Raw genomic sequence first — 15,398 nt, 5'->3', positions numbered from 1 at the left:
ACTAAACCCTGTTCAGAAGCTCCTGCAGTACTGCAGAAACTAGCAGGTAGTAACAGGGGATCCATAGCCTCAGCAGTTGCTAGCATTAATTCACGCTAATAATACAACCTCAAAGAGCATATAGAACAAGATACAGTACGGCTGTGGTTATCAATTTTTTAAGAGGGAATTTCAATGTGAATTTTAAAAACAGAATTATTTAAAAATTTAGAAATTATTATTTTTTAAAATGAAGTAAATCCAGAAGAGGTTACCCTGCTGTTCTGCAAATCCTTAGGAAAAAAAATCCTCAATGAGCTCTGTCAGTCACGATACCCAACCCTGGGACCTCAGGCTTCTTGTTACGACAAATAAAAGCTTTCTTGGCTGCTAGGTTTTTGGCACTCTGAGCATACAGCCGGGGGTGGGGGAGGTCCTTAAAATGCTTCCCTGCTTCCGAGACTGGGTTTGTGGCCTCAACACATTTTTAACTTCAAGTCAGAATAAGACTTGCAGTCCCGCGGTGCTCTCCAGAGGTGCTCTCCCTCTCCTGCAGGCTGGGACTGAGCCGTACTCTGGGACAAAGCCTCAGTCTAGGCAAATGCAAGACCAGAACTGTGGAGGATGTTGCAGACCCCATCTGTCCTGAATCTAGATGTAGCCCGAGTTTGCCCGTCAGCAAAGGGCTCTTATTTTGTCTGTTCAATGGGAACTTTGTTCCTGAATGTCACGTTCAAGGGCTTCCTTACAGACATCAAACAAACTCTCCTTTCTGTGCTGTTGCCATACATGATCTCGGAACGGAAACGTTCTAGGGTGTCTTAAAATAAGGCTTTAAATATCAGTGCTAACAGCAGTAAGGTAGTGGCCTTACATACTAAAGTCAAATAAGACAGCAAAACCAGATATATTTTGAACGGGAAAATGAGTAGAAGGAAGAATTTCCATTTAATCAATAGGCTCTAAAGCATACACATAGATACTCATTTCTTTAATGACTTCTGGAAAGCTTAAGACTTCTAGCAAAAAATCTAAAACATTTTGATTAAAAGTGTTCTTGTATGTCTGCTAGGCTGCATCAATTAGAAATACATTTTGGCTATGAATACGTAGTAGCTGTGTCACTGAGAAACTACTTTCTCTCCATAGTTTATGTGCTGATGCCAACAACTTTGGGCTTGAGAGGGCAGGAGACCTGATGACAAAGTGGTTTTGGACGCTTCCCTGTCTGGCCAGGAACTGAATTGCTGACTATGAGAGTAGGTAGCAAAGCTAATTTTGCTGAGGTTTTAACTGAAATAGTAGAGAGAGGAGACAGTTGTTCATGGCTTGACTGATTGAAGATCATCTTTGGGAAGAATAGCCAAATCTTTGCAGAATAAATCCTTTACTTTTCTGTTCTCTTAATGTATGCCCAAGCTCCTAGTTTCTACAGAGATACTGAGTATATTGAAATGAAATAGGTAATCTAAGGAAAAGTGTGAAAAAAGAATTCATTTTTGTGTATAGGTGAAGAGCAAATTACACAGGCAAGTAATTAATTTTCTAAGTTGTGAGATGGAAGTATTTAGATTTTTACATCTGACATAGCTGCTAGCTGGAATGTACAGCACACATTTTGAAAAGTGTGCAATGCCATCAGTACCATAATTCAGATGTTTCATAATGACATGCATGCAGTTAAATTAAACTACATAATCTGCATCTTTTAAAAATAAATGAAATTTTGATTAATCTAGAAAACTAACATCCAACATTCATCTTTGCTGTTCATTGCTGTTTTTCCATCAAGAAATTGATTACATGGAATTTAAAATAATTAAGGAAACACCTAGGTCTTAGTCCAGGTTTGGGCATACACAATGAGCTTCCACTGACTTAACAGAAGGTGACTGTGTGCCCATACAAATGGTCCGGTTATTTTGCATTTGGAGTCTAGTAGTTCACAAGCAGCCAAGCTTTCATCAAACAACTCTGAAAACCAGCCATCTTTTCTATAAAAATAAATAATACATGAAGATGTAGCCTCAGGAGCTTAGAAAGGACTTATTGATGGTTCCCCTTATGAGTAATGCATAGATATAGGGAACGTTGATGAGACTGGTTATTGTTCAGAGCTGTGGTTTGAAACCGTTTGCAGTCAAAGGCCATAAGAAACGGCAAACAATATTTTAATGATGTAAGTTACTGGATATAGCAAAAGTGGAACCATGTTGAAATAACTGCTGGAGAGATGGATATTTAAGAGATTTTCAAACTAAATTATCTCTAATCATTGTAGGGGATATCTTCCTAAGCACATGGGGGATTTCACAGAACCATAGAATAGTTTGGGTTGGAAGGGACCTTTAAAGGTCATCTAGTCCAAACCCCCTGCAATAAGCAGTGGCACCTTCAACTAGGTCAGGTTGCTCAGAGCCCCATCCAACCTGACCTTGAATGTCTCCAGGGATGGGTCATCTACCACCTCTCTGGGCAACCTGTTCCAGTTCTTTGCCACACACATTGTAAAAAATTTCTTCCTTATATCTAGTCTAAATCTTCCCTCTTTTAGTTTAAAGCCATTACGCCCTGACCTATCACAACAGGCCCTGCTAAAAAAATTCATCCCCATGTTTCCTGTACGCTCCCTTCAAGTACTGAAAGGCCAGAATAAGGTGTTCCCTGAGCCTTCTCTTCTCCAGGCCAAGAAACCCCAACTCTCTCAGCCTGTCCTCAAAGGAGAAGTGTTCCATCCTTCTGATCATTTTTGCGGCCCTCTTCTGGACCTGCTCCAACAGGCCCATGTCTTTCCTGTGCTGAAGGCTCCAGAGCTGGATGCAATACTCCAGGTGGTGTCTTCACCAGAAAAGAGTAGAGGAGCAGAATCATCTCCCCTGACTTGCTGGCCACGCTTCTTTTGATGCACCCCAGGATATGGTTGACTTCCTGGGCTGTGGGTACACATTGTCAGCTTTTCATCCACCAGTACCTCCAAGTCCTTCTTTGCAGGGCTGCTCTCAATCCCATCATCCCCTAGCATGTATTCATATCAGGGGTTGCCTTGGCCTGATGCAGGACCCTACACGTGGCCTTCTTGAACCTCATGAGGTTCACACAGGCTCAATTTTCGAGGCCCCTCCAGGCCTCTCTGGATGTCATGTAATCCCTCGGGAATGTCAACTGCAGCACTTAGCTTGGTGTCATCCACAAACTTGCTGAGGGTGCACTTGATCCCACTGTCTATGTCATTGATGAAGATATTAAAGAGTACTGGTCCCAATACAGACCCCTGAGGAACAGTACTTGGCACTCATCTCCATCTCCATCTGGACATTGAGGTGTTGACCACTACCATCTGGATGCGACCATCCAACCAATTCCTCATCCACAGAACAGTCCACCCATTAAATCCATACCTCTCCAATTTAGAGAAGGGTGTTGTGGGAGACCATGTCAAAGGCTTTACAGAAGTCCAGATAGACAACATCCATAGCTCTTCCCTTGTCCACAGATGTAGTCACTCCATCAAAGAAGGCCACTAGGTTGGTCAGGCAAGACTGGCCCTTGGTGAAGCCATGCAGGCTGTCTTGAATCACTTCCCTGCCCTCCATGTGTCTTAGCATAGGTTCTAGGAGGATCTGTTCCATGATCTTCCCAGGCACAGAGGTAAAGCTGACAGGTTGGTAGTTCCAAGGGTCCCCCTTTCTAACCTGTTTAAAAATGTGTGCAATGTTTCCATTTTTCTAGTCACCAGGGACTTCACCTGACTGCCATGACTTTTCAAGTATCATGGAGAGTGGCTTGGCAACTACATCAGCCAGTTCCCTCAGGACTCTGGGATGCATCTTGTCAGGTTCCATAGACTTCTGTATGTTCAGGTTCCTCGGGTGCTCACGAACATGATCTCTTACAATGGGAGGGACCTTTCTCCCCCAGTCCCCATCTTGCGGTCCACCCACTTGAGAAGTGTGGGGAGAGAGGTTGCCAATGAAGACAGAGGCAAAAAAGTTGTTGAGAACCTCAGCCGCCTTCTCATCTGTAGTTACCAGTTTCCGAGTCTTGCTCATCAGGGGCTTGACCTTCCTTTTCTGGCTGACATACCTGTAGAAGCCCTTCTTATTCTTTGCTTCCCTTGCAAAATTCAGCTCCAGCTGTGCCTTGGCCTTCCTGACCTCAACCCTACACAACCAGGCAGTGTCCCTATCCTTCCTAGGATACCCGTCCCTGATTCCGCTGCCTGTGCATCTTCTTTCTTGCCCTTTAGTTTGACTAGCAGGTCTCGACTCAGCCATGAAGGTCTCTTGCTCTCCTTTTGTGATTTCTTACACATGAGGATCAAGAGCTCTTGTGCTCTGTGTAAAGCATCCTTAAAGATCTGCCAGCTCTGTTCTGCTTCTTTGTCCCCAAGGGCAGTTTCCCAGGGGGTCCTATTGACTAACTCCTTGAAGAGACGGAATTTTGCTTTCCTAAAATTCAGGGTCCTGACTTTGCTATTTGCCTGACCCATATCCCACAGGACTGCAAACTCCACCAGTGCATGATCACTGCAGGCAGGCTGCTTCCAATCTTGACGTCACCAATTAGCTCACTTGCAGTGGTGACCATCAGGTCCAGTATTACATCCTCTCTGGTGGGGCTGTCTATTACCTGGCTTAAGAAGTTATCTTCTTTTAATAGCACAATTCCCAATGAAAGCACAAGCACAGATCTTGGTGAGTTTAGCTCCGTTTGCTTTGAAACGTTTTTTGGTTTTGTTTTTTTAAATTTCTAGATATTCCAATATCACTAAAATCTCCATACACTGATATCTTTGTCATAACAACATTTGCCTAGAAACAAAATATTAATATGAATATGTGGATGATAGTAAGTACTTAGAAGATTGCAACAAGCAGAGTAATTAGATAATTCTTATCTACTTATATATCTGTATCAGTGATGTTCTATAGCTGCATTATTTGTATCCGTCTCTATATAGCCATAATTCAATGTGTTTCTATTGGAGGGATAACATCAAGAATGGCTCAAAAATAAATATATGAAGTGGTTTCACTTCATTGTTTATAATTGCATTATCACGAAACTGCAAACTTGAAATATTGTGCTGGAGTACTTTACAGAAAGAAAGGAAAAACGCAAATCCTCCCCTGCCCAAGATGTCCAAAAGCTGCCCTTTAACTGATGAACTGTATAAATCTCCAGCAACGTTGTGATTTTTGGTTCAGTAGTTTCTCCAAGGATTCATCATTGATGAATTTGTTCTCACCAGAAAAGCTAAATCCTACTCATTTAAAGATAACAGTATCTTCCACTAAAACTGTCTCTATCCAGATATAAAAAAGCATTACCCTGCCAATAGAGAACTGACAACATAATGAATCAACAATGAAACCTTAAGCCGGGAGAGCTTTAAGGTGAATAAGTCTGTTGTGATTATAATTTATTCATGGATCAATCTAAAGGTAATTGAGCATATTATGAACTAAAAAAGGTGCTTGTTTCCTAATGGCAAAAAGTAGAGAGAATGCTCTCCTTCAGATTCTGCAATTTTTATGGGCACACCAGCAAGTAGCCTAACCGGTGGAACAGGGTAGTGAACAGGGCAGTGCAATATGTGTCAGATGACCCCGACTTTATTTCTAACTTTGAAACTGATCTGCTCCTTATTCTGGGAAAGTCCATGTATGTCTCCATGATGTAGTCACGGGTTGCTTATTGGGGAGCTGTCTCCTGCTAAGGGGCTGGATGCTATCTACTGTTAGAAGACCCACATTTCAGCTGGCACACCTAGGTATGATTATAAACTAAAAAATAAGCAACAGTCTCTTACAGTACTCTAGTGGATCTGAAGTATATCCTGCTGGTATGCTAATGAGTTGGGGCATCAGAAAGAACACTGGAAAATAGTAATTTTCATTAAAATGATTTTCAGGGAGCAGTGGTCACAAGGTAAAGGAAAAACTGACATAAGCAATTCTAGGGATCTGTGGCTCATGGAAATTTGGGGCAGCAGTACATTAGCTATGAGGCAACATGTTTCAAAAATAATGTTTCCCTCAAGTGTGAAAAATTTCCCATATTGAATGTAATGTCATTATTCAATTCCTTTTACACCTGAGTGTTGCCTTCTGTCTGAGGTATGAAGATGTGTATGCATTCATTCTCTAAATTCTTCTTGTGCACTTTCAACGTGTAAACAATTTTAAGTGACACAGTGATGTCCCTCATGAATCCGGCAGTGGAACTGAAGCCGAATTGTCTTATTTCACATACTTTACATTTTTCAAGTGTAGATGTTTCTGCTTGCACATAGAAAAACTAGATAAGAACAAGAATAAAGACTGAAAAATGTCTGACAAACTGAATTGCTAAAAGAGAGTTCAAATTGCTCGACTGAAATATTCTATACTGATTGCCGTAGAGATGCACCAAACAATATCCCACATACTCTGTAGCTATGCAAATGGATGGATAACTGTGACACAAAAACCTTGCCACGTAGTGACAAACACTAGCGTGTTCCAAAACACTAGTGTGTTTTAGAAATCCAACAAGAGGTGGCTCTTCATCTTCCTTCTCAGTGGCTTGTTTTTCTAAATAGATCTTTCTCTGAAATGACTTAACCAACAGCTTTCCCACAGAGAAGGAGAGCACAAAGGAGGAGAAAACACAAACTATCAATACAAAAAATCAACTATCAATTATCAATTATCAACTATCAATTGATAGAAAATACAAAATATCAACTGTCTTCACAGAATCACAGAGTGGTTGAGATTGGAAGGGACGTCTTGAGACCATCCAGTTCAACCCCCTCAGAGGAGGGTGAACTACAGCAGGTTTCACTAGTTTGTCTATGAGGATGCCATGGGAGACAGTGTTGAAAGCCTTGCTAAAGATAACACCTAATGCTCTCCTCTCACCTACCAAACCAATCATCTCATTGTAGTAGGCTATTGAGTTGGTCAAATGTGGTTTACCCTTCATAAATCTATGCTGACTCCTCCCTCCCTATGAAGAGCAGATGATCTGTAGTTGGTTTAGCTATCCTCCCCGAATACCACTCCTGTAAACACGCAGAAAAGCTGGGCTTCATCCCTTTGCTGCCTTGGCACGTCTACATGTAGGAAGGTTTCTCGTTGGCTTCAGAGAACTAGGGAGACACGCAGCTGGGCAGGTAAAAGCTAAGAGTGTAACAGCTTGGGAGGCTACACAGCCAAGTGACTACCTCAGACACAGTTAAAGCTATGAAGCTTGCAGACAAGAATGAATGAATAGCTTTGAAGAGGGTAATAGGTGAAGCAGGACCCCTCAAAGTGGGAGCGTGGTATGGAAAGGCAATCAGATAAGGGAAACATTAACATTTAAGCAAGGTAGACAGCTGCCCTCACCCAGGAACTACAAGAATTTAAATCAGGTTTGTATGGGTCATTTTATATGCCCTCAGCACAAAGGTTTTAGTAATGTTTGACCCCCATTTGTTCATGTGGAAAACTTTCTAAATTTGATGTATAAAGTTTTCCAGAGAAAGCAGTTTTAATTTTAATGGTTTTTCCAGTTGCTTCTGAATTCTTCAAGTTTATTTTTTCTAAAGTTTAATGTACTCAAAATGGCTGCATATATTTAGAATCCTTATTACATGCTGCAGGTACATGTGGCCTTGACCATACTTTACACTGCGCAAGTTTCCATTCAGTGGCGTGCCTTCACCCTCTTGCAACTTTACAAAAAAAAAATAAATAAAAATTACTAAAGTTTTCTGAAGTGGTGTCTCTTTTTTTCCATGTTCTCAGAGAATACAATGAAACATGACTCCAGCATTTCCAGAGAGGAAGAAAACACAAAGTCCCAGTATTAAAGAACAGCAACAGCAACAACAACAAAATCTTGTCACAATGTCAAGGTACCTTGTTCTCCTTCTGGGAAAAACACCAACAACCTAACCCAACAATAAAGCCAAAAGCTGAATTCTGTTCCTCTGAAGGTAGCAAATAACACACATATTCATATTCATAAGATTATACAGAGAGAACATTTTGCACAAGCTTTCCCCACTAATTGGGTAAACTGCTTAACTAATGAAAACAAAGTATGTATGGCAATGGAGAAAGTGAAGCTGCTAATTCTTATTCTGTTACATGTTCTTACTCTTTCAGACATTCAAAGCTAAATTCTCTTAAATAGCTGCTCTTCTCTGTGCCAGTCTGGCAATGCCCAGCGTATGGGCCCTTCCCATACACTGCATGGTAAGGGCCCACAGCATGAAGGAGTCATCCCGATGTCAGCAGGGTTCATGTCAGGACCTCCAGCAGGGAATCCTGCAAGAGTCCTCCCCATGGCATGCGGGCAGGTGACATGCCATGGAGAGGATGGGATACTTCACTCTATCGTTCTCCAGCTGACAGAGAGTTTTTTGGGCCAAGACCAGTTACAGCCCCCAAAGCTGCTGTAGTTATGTTAGCAAGAAGCTGCAGAGAATTTGTCCCTTGTATTAAAGGGTTCACACATTCTCACTGCTTCGTTTCTTACAGCTGAGATATTACTGGCATCACTGCCTTTAATGATGTGGAAATGCCTTCAAAAATAAAGGACTGAACACAACAATTCTTTAGAAAAAAATGAACTCTGCCTTTCAGTTATTTTTATTTTTTTTTTCCTTGGAACTTCTATTTGCTTCATAAACAGCGCTGTCTCAATATTCTGCAATTACTCCACATATACTTGTTCCTGTAATCTCTGCTCCCAACACCGCGTGTGTATATACCATTGCATTTAGTTACTCAACTATTCGGCCCACTCTTTAGACCATGATTATTTAAAGCGGGTGAGCTAACCCCCAGCCGTGCAGTAATTCTGAGGCTAAACCGAACATTAATGTGTGTTCTAGGAAAACATATTGCTGTGACCTCACCATGAGATATACAGTACCATGCTTGAGCGTGCAGATAAAACCATTATTTAAAATAACAATTATTTCTTCTTTCATCATTTTTCTAACACTGCCAAAATTTTCTCTACTAGCTCAAAATCACGAATGAATTATTCTTCATGTTCTACCTCAAATGTTTGGTTTTTAGCAGCTTATATATACCAAGCGAAGGAAAAGATTTTAGGATTATAGGCTTACTGTAGTGCAGCAAAAACTTACATTCTACAAATGTACTGAAGTCATGAAATATTCATCAATAAAACAAAAAGGAGTTAATATTTGAAGCAAGCTTAGACATTTACAATCAAAAGCCAGGATGACATAGATGATAAAGAAAATGTTACCTTCTGGGGTGAAGAAAAGAAGATACTGATACACATTACTGTGCTACTTCATGAACATCTGGCAGTCTGTCACTTAATAGACAACAACATCTTCTCTAAACAGAAGAGACTTGAATTCATCAGGGATTCCTGTAGTACAGTATGTGCTTAACTTAAGTACCTGCTTTCTGTGATTTCCATAGATTACCATATTCATGACACCGTGGAGTGAAAGCATTCTTCTCACTCTCTAACCAGAACATGCAAAAGAAATTAAAACATTGGCAGGCACTTTGTCTCCAGTTTGTTGGACATGTGAGGAAAGGACTTTCCACCCATTTATGCAGATGAAATTCTGTCAGCCAAGCAGCAGCGTAACAAAGATGTCAGCAGAATGGCTATTAACAAATATCTGACAGGCAAGCAAATAGAACTGTATTTGAATGCATTTAGGAAATGTGGATCGCTATCAGTTGAGCCTTAGTACTGGAAAAAAAACTTTGTGCAAACAAGATTTTGTACTTTTACTGGTACAGAAGTGAAAATACATCAGTCCTCTATTCACATTTTCATGTGTATCTATATACCATCATGTATATATATCCATACATTCAGCTTGCACATTTATTGTATCAATGTTGCAAGTTACCTGATCGTATGAAAAAAGACCATTGCTACATACTCTTACCCACCTTCTCCTCCAAGCTGGCTGGTAACTGAGTTACTCAGAACAACCCTAAAATCATCTGTTTCTTTGGAATTAAGCATCCTTTTCTGGGAGTACACGTACTGAGGAGACTGAACTCTAGCAGTACCTAATGACCGTCTCTTTTTCTAGGTCCTTTCAAAGAAGTTTTAGAGGTACTAGCTAGACAATTGTAAGGGAAAAATTAATCTTTTCTTACAACTATGAGAAAGCATGAGGATCCTTGCTGCTATGGCTACATTAGTGGTTACCAACCAACCTGTCAATCATAGATGCTGCTGACCCAGCAAGGTGAGCAGAGCAGTATTAAGCTGAATTTGCTAATTCCTCTTGTGCTAAATGAGCTGGGTCAGGTACCAGGAGCAGCTTCGCCCTGTTTCTAGAACGGTGAAGCCCCATGAAGCTGCATTTAAACTGCCTACATGACCTATGTGAACCTGTTCAAAAGCTCCTTGAGCAACCTGACGCTACCACGCAGCCCACGTGCAAATACACCTGGTGGGTAGGACGGCAGGATGAGGTGAAATGCACATCATCTACATGCTCCTTAGCTCTCCCACACTCCCTTCCAGCGTCTCCCTGGTGGAAATACCGCTCTAGACACCCTGCAGTACTTAGACATAGAAAGTCTATGTACGCACCATGGCAATGTAAAAAACATACAGTCTAATCAGTCATGCCCATCAAATGCATGCTCTCAGGGGAATGGAAGACTAGGCAGAGAGGGCAGCCAGCAACCACCCCTTCCAGCCTCTGGAAGAAACAAAGATTTTTAAAGCTACTCTATGAGGCTTTGACTACATTCAGTAAAATAACCACTGATGCCACTGTGTGCAAAGAAAAGTGCATTTTCACCATTGCCATACGTGTTTTAGCTGCAAATTTACATATAAAATACTTTTTACTAACAGTTACACCTTGCACAAGTGGTAAGAGCATACACTTTTTCCATCTGCTGGAACCTTTGCAGATTTTTGTTTTGTTTTTATTTTTGTTCATCCGGCCTTTTTGTTTTATGTATTTTTTACATGGAAGCTCCAGATTTATTACCAACTTGCCTATACTGTAAACAGCACACAATTTCAATATATCTAGAAATAAACTCTGCTTTCCCCTGGTAGATTACACACCACATAACTATACATATATTATTGTACTAATAGACGCTAATAGATTACTTAAATGCAAACCATTGCTAATAATTCCTAAGCAAACCTTCTTCCACTTTAGATTCATTGTAATCCATCTCTTATGGCAGATGAACTCCAGCACTTATCCTCCTTCTGCACAGACTACAATGCTTTCCCTCATTCATCTCACACACAGTAATCCTTCCATCTCTACTTCACACAATCCTAATTTAAATGTAAAGTATTCAGTGCAGACAAATGAGCTCTAGTCAACTCTTGCAGTTATGACCAAGAAGCCTACCACTGCCTTTTAGAATCTTCAAACTCAATAAAACAATGATTTTTATCATCACCTCAATAACCTAAACTCACTAAATTTCATGCTAAGTGTCAGAATGAATAGTTCTGGCATTAATAGTAAGTGCTTTTACCCCTAGATAGTCAGAACTCCCACTTCAGTTGGCAAGAGATAGGATGAGAAAATGCTGAATGCTTTCCTATGAAGAGTTTGGGGATTCTGATTTGATTAAGGCCTTCCAACGGTTTTGAAAATGTGACAAATCAACACATAACATATGACATTTAAAAAATTATGAGAATATAGCCAGATGATAAAATTATAATGGCCCATTGAAAGAAAGTGATGATGAAGAATTTTGATCATTTGAAGTTATTAAAACTTTGAAACAGATCTAAAGAGAAGGAATTGCTAAACTATTCCAAATGAATATCAAACTTATCTTATGAATAAAATATCGATAATGCATTACAAAAGTGATATCTTCACTAAACCGATACAAATGCCTCCTATATCACCATCAAGCAGTGAGGAGATATCAAGACGTAGGTTCCAAAGTAACAGACGCTATATAAAAACCTCATGTAGACAAACAGAAAAGTGCTCATTAGAATCAACCTTCCAAGTCCCCCACAGTGCCTCTCTTGCATATTTATCTCTTTGTAACAGATAAGGTATAATATCTAAAGAATTATTATATTCTGAACTGACATTACAATGGTCATATATTCTAAAATGCTAATTTCATTAGATTTTCACTCAAGTCAATCAGAGGAAGAATGTGATTTTTAAAAATCCAACGTGCAAATCATTAGAAATACAGATCACAGGCACACATCACTGTATTTTTAAAAACTACCTTGTTTTAAATTACTATAATAGCTTTAAAATTGAGTTCTGATCATCTTGTTACTACAAGACTTCACTGATTTCTACACACAGTTAGGTTTGCAAGTATATGCATTCAGCTTGCCCTCTGCTATAAAATACAACCACAATCACACATTGCTTCAACAGGCCATCCACTTTTTCACTGGTTATGTGCTTCTTACAGATAAACAATGGAGATAGGTAAACCTTTCCTTTTCATATCACTTCGCACTGTGTACTCATTGGGCTATTTTGCAGGTCAAAAGGATTGGTGTGGCACAACAAACTATATAATTTATCCTTGCAAAGAAACTCCTGTCCTGATCCTACAAGCTTTTACGTGTGGCTGACCTTTAAACATGCAAGTAGTTACGCTGACCGAAATTAAGCCTATGTGCAGCAACTGGGGAAACCGGGACCATGTCTCACTAGCTGACCACAACCAACCCACTCTTCTTGGACGTGCACGCATGGTTCCACCTCACTTTATCACAAGAGTTACAGGTGCCCAATGAAAGATAAAACAGAGCCTACAGTGTTCACCTCTTTTGCATTGTTTGACAAAACTGTCATGTCTTCAGCTCTTCTGCACCCAGATAGTTCCAGATAACACAACTCTTCACAGATGAGTGGTCACACAAGCCCCACAGAGCTTCGCTACTCAAAAACCTGCCATATTTTAAAATCTCGTCCTTATTTAAATCATAAAAATAAATTTTTTTTCTTGACATAATTAATCTTGTTAAAGTTATGCCAGATATTTACAGTGATTCAATCTACAGGTAAAAAAAAAATCATCTAGAGCCATTTCGACCATAAGACGGAAAGGGAAACAAAATTTTTTACTCAGTGCAGCTTCTCCACATTAATGCTGTCTACAACAGCGCTGCTGCTATAAAGGTCACAGATGACATAATTTATATTATTATAGATAATCCATGTGGTCTGTCTGTCTTTTTTTCCTCCATATTTTACAGAGGTGCTGTGTATTTTGATGAATGAAGCTCCTAGGAGAGCTCCAGTCTGAGCGTCTTACAAAGGCAGGAGCAGTCACCGCACAGGAGAGATTTGCTGCTTCTCCCCGGGAAGGCTGGGACCAGAGAAGGTACGGTGAGTGGTCCTGCACAAGTAGTAAGTCTGTTCCCAAATACACACTCTTCCTGTGTGCAGGCCGCTTTGACGAGCCGTGACACCACAGCAGGACAAACTGCTTCCCATCAGGTGCGCACCTGGAACAGGGTGGGCAGGGAGACGAGGCAGGGTAGCAAAATGTAGCTTAGCTACATGGGCTTCACGGATACCTGTGGCACAAAGCCAGCTCACAGCTGTGAAGTATTTAAGAAGCGCTTGATGTTGCTAGAGATAGACCAAGGTTGTCCTCCCGTGCCCCATGGCTGCTGGAAATGCTTGGTGTGGAGCTGGAGTGCTCAATGACAAGGCAGGGAGAAGGAGAAGGGGTGATTCAAATTCCCCACTCCCCCTGTGCCACCCCAGGCTGCTGCCTGCTCTGACAGTAACTTGACTGACGGAGCGGCTCGTGCCCCTCAGCCACTGTTTCAGGCTATCTGCAGGCTTAGAGAAACATTTCTCTGTGCTCAGACCTCAGAAGTCAGGGAGTGCACCTCACGCCAGCCTTTAATCCTTCTTCCAGATGGATTATTTTCAATCACCTTTTTGAAACAGAGTTCTCTGAATTTCCTACGCATAAATGTGTTTATGCAGGAATAAGCAAGCTCATTGTGGTGACATCCCTCAGTTATATCTAGCTGAGATGGCATTATTAAACATGAATATAACTGCTCTCCATCCTTAACCTGGGAAACAGCACATACAAAACTTAGCAATTATTACTGGGGAAAAAAAAAATCCAACTCAACTTTCTTGCTTCTTGCTTCCTAACTTAGGTTAGGAGGATTACTCTGACCTTCAATACTGCCCAAAATTTTCTGCAAAGACTGCCTATCACACAACTGCTGCAGTGGTGTGGAATTTAACAAGTCAGCTGCAAAGTTTGTCACTGGCTTGTTCATCAGTTTGTGTTCTGTCACACTGACCAAGCCCTGGTGAAAAAAGTCCCTCCTTATCCATATCTTTGTCTCCTGTTCATATGACACAGACATTTGGGGGGAGACTAGAAAATATACTCACTCCTGCTTTAGACAAATTACAGGGTCTCTTCCATGTGGGTGGCTTGCACTCGAGTTCATGATTTATCTTGAGGAAAAGGTTTGATCTTAGCAGAGTCCTGGGTCATATTTCTTGGTGGTTGTTAGCCTGCTGATCATAGTATTGCCCTTTGATTTGTTTTCTTTTTATTATTCCTTTCCCCATTGCCAGCCGTAATGCTTTCTGAGGCAGCAGAGGCGGAGGTACAGACGTGTCCTGACATCAGTATGGCACTGGGCTGCTGTGAGCGCCTTCTGCGAGAGCCATTCTTCCACTGGAGGATGTCATCCTCTTTGTGTTTTAAAAAAAAAATTGCAATTTCAGTTCTTGACTCAGTTTTGCCATTCAATTTGCGATGGTAGTGACAGCAGTGATGAGAAGTGGACTAGATTTTTTATTCCCAGGTTATTTGCACGCGAGAACAAGAAATAGCCCTGGCTCCACGGTCTCCAACCGCAGTTTGGTAGTGGGGCTGCCAGAGTGCCCAGTCCGAATCATGCCATCTGCAGTGATTGCTGCAAAATGGATGTTAAGCCACAGAAGTCTGACTAATATAGCAAAGGTTAGGTTCTGAGATTTGTTGTTTGAAATCAAGTCCTTTTCCTCAAAGTCTATTAAGAATGAAATGAGTTTTTATGTCTCTCCTTTCTGTTAGGCTTATGTTTCTCCAGAGGAAATGCAACTACCTGCACAGCTTGGTGCTCCCCAGCACACAGTCAGCCTTTTGAACGGAGGATTCTGTCCCTGAATAGCTTCGACAGGCACCCAGTGGCATTCCTGCTCAGTGATCTGGGTGCTGTAACTTGAACGCGTATTGTACAGTTCCACTTACCTGTGGGGTTGCAGTACTCCAGGAGATGATGGGACTTCTCCCTGCTCATACAGCCAATGTGAAAGATCAATGGGCATGAGCTGACACTAAATTTTTGCCTTGTTCAAACACTCCTTTGAGGTTCTTTTGTAGCCCCTGTTTCAAACTGACAAATGCCCCTTAAATAATACTTATGTCGAATGC

The 15,398-nt window shown here is 41.0% G+C and overlaps 1 protein-coding gene across 2 annotated transcripts in view; it reads right to left on the bottom strand.

Moving 5' to 3' along the window:
- The window catches only part of DPYD (dihydropyrimidine dehydrogenase), a 365,352-nt gene that overhangs the window by 15,592 nt on the left and 334,362 nt on the right, over positions 1-15,398 (bottom strand). The window contains exon 21 of one of the 2 annotated variants that reach the window (XR_012588641.1): positions 9,235-9,363. The exons of the other annotated variant lie outside the window; for it this stretch is intronic. The gene's annotated coding sequence lies outside the window, so the exon portion shown is untranslated. The remainder of the gene's footprint in view (positions 1-9,234; positions 9,364-15,398) is intronic. 2 annotated transcript variants of the gene reach the window in all.

Source organism: Larus michahellis, chromosome 8, assembly GCF_964199755.1.
Source record: "Larus michahellis chromosome 8, bLarMic1.1, whole genome shotgun sequence".
NCBI lineage: Eukaryota > Metazoa > Chordata > Aves > Charadriiformes > Laridae > Larus > Larus michahellis.
The sequence above is the reverse complement of the archived record's forward strand: the minus strand, read 5'-3'. Positions and strand labels throughout refer to the sequence as shown.